We start from the raw sequence: 10,838 nt of genomic DNA, 5'->3' as shown, positions 1-10,838 counted from the left end.
TTTACCCCTAATTGCCTATTTTGCACAAGATGTTTATTTGATTTCTTTCCTTAAATACTTTTACCTTTTGAGTCCAAATTCCTTAATTAAAGGAAGTCTTGTGTTGATTGATTCTTAATTGACATCCAGTTCCTTAATTGTTTTCTTACCTTATTTATGCTTTTTTTTACACTATAAATACACGACTCTTTCATCAGCACACCCATCACCCATAGTCTTTCTGAACTTACACTTACACGCAATAGTATTCTCCCTTATTGTCTGCACTGTGCCTGTTTACAAGACCTACTGCTTTCTCTATTTTTTTCTTTGAAACTGGTATGTCCTGATTTAAGCTTTAGCACCACAACAAAGTGTTTATTTACTGCTTTTGTATCTATGTCTACTCACTATTTTTGTACAGTTCAACACTTACTTTAGCATGCTGATTTCTTTCTGCCTGTTCTATTCTGAATCCCAAACCTCTGCCCCCTATGTATTTCAGCTATGGTTTAAGGCATGGCAATATGCAAATTATTGTCCATGAATTAAATTTGATCCCTTGGGATTCGAGCCTCTAAATAGCGTGTTCTAACAGGCTTATGGGTATGCTGGCATTCTCCATTGCTGGGCATACCCATAGCCTGCCTTTGCCTCTTTCAATTTCCCTATCCCCCCTGAACCCCTTATGTGTACTTATCTATAGCCCTTTCCCTCTCCTTTCCCCTTTTTAGAATTATGTTTGTGCACTTGCACACTCTCTTAGTCTTTAAGTTTTGCCCCTCTCTTGTGAGCCTTGCCTTGGGACCCTTTGAGCTCCCTCTGAACTTGGACACTTGAGGGCTGGCCCTACCACACTGCACTTATCCTAATCTGATAATACATTTGGGTGTGAGCATTGCCTGGAGTCCTTTTTGAGGCTCTTAGGGAACTTTTACACACTTGAATGAGAGAAAGGCTTTAGATCTTGATCTTATGGAGTTGGTTTATCTCATATTTCTAACAAGAAGTCTGAATCGGGCTCTCCTTTGGTTGTACTTTTATTTGCATTTTTTTGATGTATTTTACTTTATTCTGGGATGTAATAATTTGTAATAAACTCTTGGGGATGGCAAGTGAAAAGGGTGGGTAACTATGTATGCAAAGGGTAGATACCATGCCTATAGGTCATTCTAAATTCTGCAACTCTCATATAGAAATCATGCTTATAAGTCATTCTGAAATCTGTATGCATATAGGAATCATTCTTATAGGAATCATGTCCATAAGTATGGAAATCTGAATTCTGCATATACATATAGAAAATATGCCTATAGGTTCTTCTGAATCTTGTATATCCATTTGCATCTAGAAATCATGTACATAGGTCTTAAACAATCAACTGCATATAGATATCATGTTCATGTCTTAAAACAAATTCTGCCAGTTAAATACCATGTTTAGAGGTTAAACCCGTCTTCAGCACCTAGATATATGCCTGTAAGGTTTCTGCACTTTTACCATGTCTATACGGCTTCTAACCAACTACGCGTAGAAAGCATGTCTATAGGAATTATTAATCAAATCTGAATCGCTTCATTCACGTCTAGAGCTAAACCAGTAATAACAAGGATCATCATTTGTAGAACTCATGACCTTCGTAAAAAAAACTTGCTTTCTTTAATAATCTGACAACCTTTTTAACCAGTACGTATTCAGTTTATTATTATTGCTTTCTGAATTCAGTAGATACCATGCATATAGGATCCTTGTGCAACACTTAGGGAAGCCTTATGGCGAAGTTATAAACTGAATCTATGCTATTAACTACAACCAGCAGGCAGGCCTGATTCGGGCTTCTTATCTGAATTAAGTAATAAATCAGTCTTCCTCAACTGTTAAGTTCTTAATCAGACCATAAACAGTATGTGAAAGTCATGCTAATTATGTGCTTTCTTTGTTCAAGGAGGTATATCTGAGCCTTTTACTTGTTATGTGCTTTTCCCCAACTTGCTATACATGTTTTTTGTATGTCGCCTTAGAATTTTGCCTTTGAAACTACAAATAAGACTAATATCCCTCCCCCTTAGGATTAGTAGTCCTAAATGCCTCCGAGACTGATAGGATTGGGATGGGTAATAGCATGCAATAATTAAACGAGACCATTCCGCGCTTTAATACCTTAAATGGGTGGGAAACGGTAGATATGGATATGATGACCATGCGATAACGTCTCGTGTAGCCCCTCATTGAGGAGTGATTACCGGATGTTGTGTGAGGTGATCCATATTATTAATAAACCTAGGACCCCCCCCTTTTTTCCTTTGTTTCTTTGTTTCTTCTAAAGATTTCAAACTATTTCTTTTAAGAAATTCAGCTTCCTTTTAATTCTTTCCAATTTTATTTGTAACCATTATGTGAAAATCCCCTCTTATTTGAAGTTTTATTTGCCTACATGTTATTTGCACCTAAATTCCCAATAATAGTCTGGTCGGGAACCACACTACTGGATCTTGAGGGGTGCCTAACACCTTCCCCTTGGGATAATTTCAAGCCCTTACCCAATCTCTGATTACTCAAATCAAACCTTCTTGGTGTCCTAATGCACCTTAATCATTAGGTGGCTACTCTTCAATTCAAACCCAAATTCCCAAAAAGGGAACGAGTTATCCTCCCAAATGTCATAAACCCGATTTTGCGAGAAAAAGGGGGCTCAACAAGGAGGTGTATAAGAGATCATTTATTTTTCCTCAGTATGTTATATTTTTATTGGACTTGATAAGTTGGCTTACCTAGTGGGATGGGTTAGGTGCCATCACGACTAGTTGGATTTCGGGTTGTGACAGATTGGTATCAAAGCTCTAGATTCATAGGTTCTACAAGTCATGAGCAAGTGTTTAGTAGCGTCTTGCGGATCGGTATGATGATGTCCATACCTATCTTCGAGAGGCTACAGGGCATATGTGTGTGTGTGCATGTGAGCGCTCGGTATTAGTTGTGCATTAAAGGCTTGTAATTCCATGAACAAGATTCGAGATATGTAATTTGTGTTTCAGTAATGGGCCAGTCTGGATGACTTGAGGCCAGGTGTAGACCGCAACTTACACTCGGTAGTTTTAGTTGTAACAGTATGTGTATTGATCTTATATGTCTGGTAGTGTCCTTATGAGTTGAAATATGTGGCTCGATGAGCGGTTGAATGGTGATATGATGAGTACGAAATGACTGCGGGATGTGTTCAGATGGTTTAAAAGTGAAAAAAAGGACTTTTGAGTATATGACTCATGTCTCAATTTTGACGTAGAGTCTCGAGTTATGAACAAGATTGAAGGATATTTCATGTTGTGAAACTGTGGGATAAATTAAATTTTCATGTCTTGTTGAAGAGTCCAAACTCAGAAAGATTAATTGATGGCCTAATAGTTGTGGATGTGAAAGGTCATAGAGAGATACCAGTTTGAAGCTAAACCTATGGGTTATCACCTGCGAGGTAAACTACTGATGTGTGATCCTTACAATATTGTGTGGAGAATTTTTTCATTACTACTGGTAGGGTAGTGGTATTGGGATTTGAATTTGAATTAGTCAAGAAAGTTGACCTAACTGTCACGAGAATGAAGGTGAGCTTTGGGGACGATTTGAGAAACCATATCGGTTGTGTTGCATGAGCTTGTGAAGAATTTAGTCAAATCTCACTAAGTGTTATGGCAGTAACTGGATATGTGTATTGTAAATTATTGAATGTTTTGATCTAAGGCTTTGAGCCAAGTGGGGGAGTCCGCTATCGGCAATTTGATTTCATAGTTATATGTTAAATTTAGGTTTTGGTTTGAAACATACTCGTGGGTTAGTTATGACCTGTAGAGGTTGAGATCGGGGAAGACTAGAATAATGAAATTCTTAAATACGGGTCATATTGCGCTTTATGAGTATATTAAAATCATGGGATGATTAAGTTATTAATTGTGAAGAATGTAATGCGCATGGAACATGAATGCGACTAGTGGTGTTAAGGCAGGGTTACTTCTTTGAGTGTTATTGTGTTAATGGGACATGCATCATTTGGCCTATTTGGGTGGTGCAATTTAGATTTAAGCAGAGTAGATGACTCTTGATAGAGTTCTAATGGATTCAAAAATGTATATGTAGCAATTGAAAACTTTTCGGATTCGTATACCACTGGAATTAATTATTTGCATTGGATGGTATTGAAACTTGCGGTAATTCTGTGTGACTCCAAGTTCTATATTCCAGTGTAAGGGAGGTAAGAGAATGATTTTAAATTCACATAAGGTACTTTCAAAGTGGGCGTTTCAGTTGCGATACTTACGGGGGTGTTTAAGAAGAATACAATGGCTTATGGGCATTAGGTCCGTGTGGTTTTATGCTGGGAACTCTAGTAGTGAGCCTTGGGTAATGTTCATGGTGTACGTCAAGTAAGAGTGTCAACTTGAGGGTAATTCGGAAAGGAATCAAAAAAATAGAAGCTTCGTAGTAAGTTGGATCAACACGATAATGAATATGATCAGTTCTTTTCTATAATAATGATGTGGTGATGCTTTACAGATGTTTTGGTGGCAATATTCTTGGGTTTGGTAACCTCTGTTGCTTGGTCGAGTTAGAGGAATTCATTTTTGATATCTTGATTATGTGCAAACAGATTTCAAAATGTTTGAGCCGGATATTTTCTACCAGTGTGAGGAACACATGGTGTATTGTGATTTTCTTCTGGAAGGGAGCAGATGAATATTTCTAACTAATCAGGTAGGTATTCTACTAGTGACTCAGAGTTGATATGAAATGCTCGTACTTTTCGTACGATTGTCTAATAGAGGTGGTGTGTCTTGTGGGATTGAGAATTTCATGTATAAGGTGCCAGTTTAGTTTTGAAGAAAACACACAAATTTTGGACAGCATGGCCAATTTAAGATATTTAGATCAATGTTATTACAACCTGGTATTTCCCGAGAAAAGGTGTACACATTGTGTTTTGACTTACAAAAGTCTCATTGGTATTGTAGTACTCACTTGGTTGATAGACTATTGATATACAAATTATTGCTATGTGGCACGGGAGAGTTTTGAAAATATTTATCATGGGATGATCGTGCTTGATGGATGTGTTAGTCATTTCAGTGTTGATGTTGTGATTAGTTACGGTGATTTATGTGATTTATGAATTTGGAGACTAGGAGTTCTCAAAAAGTATACTATATCGGGATTGTGGCATGTTTCAGGTGAGTATTTCATTTAAACTCAGTGGAGGCACTAGTTGCACTAATTGATTGTGATAACTATGCACTATGAGTGCGCATATATGCGAGGCTTGAACCTATGAGCGAAGACCAGGGCAATTATTCATGCTCGAGAATGTGCTTAGGCTATGGTATGCCTAGAGTTGACTTTTAAGCGTGAATTTATAATGGTTCTCATAATTTGTCCCTTTGTTGAGAATTATCTGGGCTATACTTGGGGTTACAATGAGGCTAATTTATTGAATAAACTTGGTAATTACTAATTTTGCATTAACTTGCCGATTTTGAGCTATGATAATGCAATTGGCTTACGCCTACAGTGCAGCATGTTATTTATGCTAGTTTAGGAGCATGAGAATCTTATTTAATTTGACATATACGTGTGTACTTGTTGGATTACTCATGTATGATATGCTTGGATTGGAGGCCTGTGACTATGCTAGGTGGATTGTGTTATTGGCAACTGGGTTACTCGTACGGTTGATGTTAATATGAGCTCTAGGAGAGTTGGTTATCGTTATTAGATTCGTGTGTCTTGGTTCTATTATTAATGATAAGCTCATAGCGTTTCGGTTGTGGTGGTGTTTGTTGAACTTGTAAAAGAGTTCCCTTCTTCGAGATATTTTCCCTTTTTAAGGTACCCGGATGGTGCAATATTGAGTTCTATTGGGGTGGCATGTATGTGGAATAGTCGTGTTTGATAATATAAGGTCATCAGACCTAGAATGTGTACGATCGGATTTGATTATGGTATATTTGGGAGGATAATATCAAATGTCGGCCTAGAAGGTGATTATGGTTTTGATCGAAATGAAAAAGCTCCATGAATTGTTGATCTGATTTAGGTAATTCCGTACATTTCTTTCATTTTTGGCGGTGTATGAAGGTTTTAGAATGAGGTCTTGTTTGATATAAGGTTTATCATCAGCATCGGATTAATTTGAGCAACTACTATAATCAGAAAGCATTGCTACGAGCATTGAGATATGTGGTATTTGAGTTGGAGTATTTGAGTTATAGTTACGACTTGGTACAACTTGTTCAGAATCATACAGTGTATAGATGTGAGGTTCAGATCTTATAGGAATGTTTGGAGGTTGGGAATTTGGATTCTAAGGCTTATATGGTTGGTTGAAATAAGAAATTTCAGTTATGTGGAGTTATCAGACCTAGATAGGATAGGGTGACGTGGGATCACCCCCGAGTATGTACAATGTAAGGCTACACGTCGGTTTGATGGCATTGGGAACAACTCTTGGCACGTTCGAGGACGAACGTGTGTTTAAGTGGGGGAGGATGTAATTACCCGACCTGTCATTTTTAGTATTTCCATCCCGTTTAGCTATTTGAAGTCTTGAGTAGCGTTGTTTTGTGTATTATGACTTGCGAGAGTGGTCAAGTTTTATTTTCAGATGATTCAAAATTTAATTGAAAGAATAATTCATGTTTTGGAAGCTTAAGTTGAATAAATGGATCGGATGGTAAAATATGAGTAAATGATCCCAAAATGGATTTTTGATGATTCCAATAGCTCTGTATGGTGATTTTGGACTTAGGAGCATTTCCGGAATTCTTTTTGGAAGTCTATAGTTAAATTAGGCTTGAAATGGCGAAAATAGGAAATTTGAGTTTGGAAGTTTGACCTGGGAGTTGACTTTTCGATATAGGGATAGAAATACGATTCTAAAAATTAGAAAATCTCCATTATATCATTTCTGACTTGTGTGCAAAATTTGAGGTCAATCGAAATTGATTTGATAGGTTTCGGCATCGAATGTAGAAATTGGAATTTGTTAGTTTTGAATAGGCTTGAATTGTGGTGTGATTCATGTTTTATTATTGGTCAATGTAATTTGAGATATCGACTAAGTTTGTGTCATATTATGTTACTTGTTAGTATATTTGGTTGGGGTCCTATGGGGATCGGATGAGTTTTGGAAGAGTTTTTGGAAGAAATTGGTATTTTGAGCATAAACATGTAATGATCCAAAAGTCCATTTTTAGTTCTAGAGATCGAAATTTGATTTCGAGACTTCCAGAATTTTTATAATGAATTATAGGAACGATTTGGAAAGTTTGGTCTAATTTCGGCAAGTCACGATTGGGTTTTAAACGTGAAACATGAGTTAATTGTTTAACGAGCGAAATGGGCATCGCACTAAGCAAATGAACTCCAAATTGAGTTTCGATTGAAGGACTAGGTCCGTATTATTATTTGGGACTCATAGGAACAAGAATCGTCGAATTCCGAGTTCGTATGATGGAGTTAGAGCATTTTTAGTAAAATTAAAGACTACTGGTGCAGCAGGATCTGGTGTGTACCTTTAGCGACCACATTTGACACTTTTAGCAACAGGAATTGGGCCTTTAGCGACCAGAATCGTGTTTTTAATGATGTTCTAGTTTTTTAGCCCATTTTGACATTTTGGGCGAAAGAACACGGCCTGAGGCAATTTTTGAGCAAGAAATCATGGGAAATCTTGAGGTAAGTCACTTGTGATCATTTCTACTCCATAATATTGAATTATCATCGTATAATCCGACTAGATTACATGTTTTTGAGGTGTAAATTGAGTGTTTGGACCTAGGTATTTGAAAATAAGATTTGAAGATTTGGAGTCCGAGTTGTTATCGGAATTTTGTAATTTTGGTATGGTTGGACTCATGGTTGAATGGGTTGTCGGATTTTATGAGTTTCGTTGGATTCCGAGATGTGGGCACCACGGGCGATTTTTAGTTAAATTTTAGATTTTTGTGAAAAATTAATATTTTTACATGGAATTAATTTATATAAATCGTATTGACTGAATCACTTTAATTGTGGATAGATTCAAGGCGTTTGGATGCCGATTTACGAGGAAAGGGCATAGTGGAGTAAAGAACTTCACGGTTTGAGATACGTAACTCTTTTAAACTTAGTGCTGAGGGTATAGATGTGACAACCCGGCCAGTCGTCTCATGAGTTACCGCTCCGTTTGCCCCATTTCTACTTCTTTATGCTTCGTAATCCATATTTTGTGGTATCGGGTTGGTCGGATCGAGTCCGGAATGATTTTGGTATGGTTTGAGACACTTAGTCTCTTTTAAGGAAGTTTAAGTTGGAAAAGTCAACCAGATGTTGACAAGTGTTAGAGGGCTTGGATGTGAGTTCTGATGGATTGGTTAGCTTCGAGAGGTGATTTGAGACTTAGGAGCGTAATCGGAATGTGTTTTGGAGGTCCGGAAAAGATTTAGCTTGAATTGGCGAAGTTTATATTTTGGCGATTTCCGGTTGGTAGGCGAGATTTTGATATAGGGGTCGGAATGGGTTTCCGAGAGTTGAAATAGTTCCGTTGTGTCATTTGGGATGTGTATGCAAAATTTCAAGTCATTCGGACGTGGTTTGGTTGGGTTTTTGATCAAAAGCGGAATTTGGAAGATTTTAGAAACTTAGGCTTGAATCCGATGTGTTTTGGGCGATTTGATGTTGTTTAAGGTGTTTTGATGATTGGAACAAGTTTGAATAAGGTTTTAGGATATGTTGGTGCCTTTTGTTGAGGTCCCGGGGGCCTCGAGTGAGTTTCGGGTAGTCAACCGGATCATTTTGACGTTTGAAAAATTGCAGATTTTGAGTTCCAGCAGTTGCAGACATTTTGGTCTTCGCATTCGCGAGAGGACCCTCGCATTCGCGAAGAGTTTGCTGAGGGAGGTGGAAGTTTAGCCTTCACATTTGCGAGGCAGTAACGCATTCGCGGAGGGCTGCAAGGTTGTGCATCGCGTTCGTGGGCATGTAGTCGCGTTCGCATAAAAGGAATTGAAAGGCCAAACTTCAGTGTAAATTAACCCATCGCATTCGCGATGGAAGGACCGCGTTCGCGAAGGTTCATCTAAGAAAAGCATCGCGTTCACGTGGGTTGTATCCCTTTCGCGTAAGAGGATTATGGTCAACGTTACTTTTGTGCTTCGCGAACGCGAGGCTTTGACCGCGTTCGCGAAGAAGGAAATTAAGGCCTTGGCAGAATGTTTTTAACTCGTCTTGTCCGCGATTTTGGGGCTCATTTCCTCCATAGTTGGTCGTTTTTGGAGATTTTTGAAAGAGATTGAAGAGGGGTTCGAGGGGAATCACTTGGAGGTAAGATTTTTGGACTAAAAACTTGATTATTATGTGAATTTCACCTAGGAAATCATGGAATCTAAGCCTAAAATTGAAGAACTAGGGCTTGAAATTGGAGACCAAACATTTAGGATTTGAAGGGTAATTTGGGGATGGATTTTGATGTTCTTGGTATGTATGAACTCGTGGGAAGATAAGGAATCTATTGGTCTAAAAAATTTTGAATTTCGAGAAGTGCGGCCCGGGGGTCGGGTTTTGGTAATTTTGGGATTTTTGTCCTTTATTGATTGTTTCCGCTTGGGCTTCGTTCACTTAGCATATTTTGACGTCCTCGTTCTGATTTTGGATAGATTCTACGTGAGTGGAGGCCGATTCGAGGGGCAAAGATGTCGCGAGCTAGAGATTTAGCCAGCTAGAGGTGAGTAATGATTGTAAATGATGTTCTGAGGGTTTGAAACCCCGGATTGCACATCATAATGCTATATTGAGGTGAGGCACATGCTTGATGACGAGCGTGGGGTCGTGCACTATTGGGGATTGTGACTTGGTCCTTCCCGATTGATGATTTTACCGCGTATTTGATTGAAAACTATTTGCTATCATCATTATTTGGGCGGAATGCCATATTTGGGCCTAGTGCCAACTATTTGAACCCTTCAGGTATTTTTATTGATATTTCCTCACTGTTTTGACTTTATACTTGAACTTAGTCATGTTATTTTCCCACTGTTTTACTACTCAGCCATGTTTACTCAGTTTTCATCCTTAAAAGACATTTTAAATGATGTTTGGGCTGAGAGACACTATTTTACTATCGCCTGAGGGGCTTGTGAGGATTTTTGACTGAGTAAGGTCGAGGGCCTATGTTGTGAGGAAACACTGATACTGATTTGAGGCCGAAGGCCTGAGATATGTATGCCACGAGGTGGCTTGATTGATATGAGGCCGGGGGCCTAGTTTTATGCCACGAGATGGTTTGTTATTGCACTTGGGCTGTAAGGGGCCGCTCTAGGAGTCTGCAGACCCCCAGTGAGCGTGGGTACCTATTGTGATATGAAATTGAGCCCGAGGGGCTAGTATTGTTCTGAGAAGTTTCCAGAGGGGCGGATTTGTTGATACTGTGCCCGAAGGGCAAACGTCTAATTGTTTACTTTGCCTTAACTGCCTGTCAATTACCTGTTTACTTGTTGAAAAAGGATTGTTACTTACTTTTCACTGGTTTATTGCTTTTAAATTGTTTTACTGCTTCATTATAGAATGTCTTGTGCCTTACGTGTTTTCGTACTTTTAGTCGTTATTTACATTTGTTACTCATTGAGTTGGAGTACTCACTTTACTCCCTGCACCCTGTGTGCAGATTCAGGCGTAGCTGGTTCCGCTCCTGAGTATTGATTCCTCCAGCTTCAGGCGGGCTTTCGGAGATTACGAGGTAGTTGTTGATGTTCGCAGCCCCGTGTCTCTACTCCTTTATCGCTTTTATTTCCTTACAGACAGTTGTACTATTTATGGATTTAGCATAATTATATTATGAC

This window comes from Nicotiana sylvestris, chromosome 1 (assembly GCF_000393655.2).
Source record: "Nicotiana sylvestris chromosome 1, ASM39365v2, whole genome shotgun sequence".
Taxonomy (NCBI): domain Eukaryota; kingdom Viridiplantae; phylum Streptophyta; class Magnoliopsida; order Solanales; family Solanaceae; genus Nicotiana; species Nicotiana sylvestris.
Note: the sequence above shows the minus strand (reverse complement) of the source record.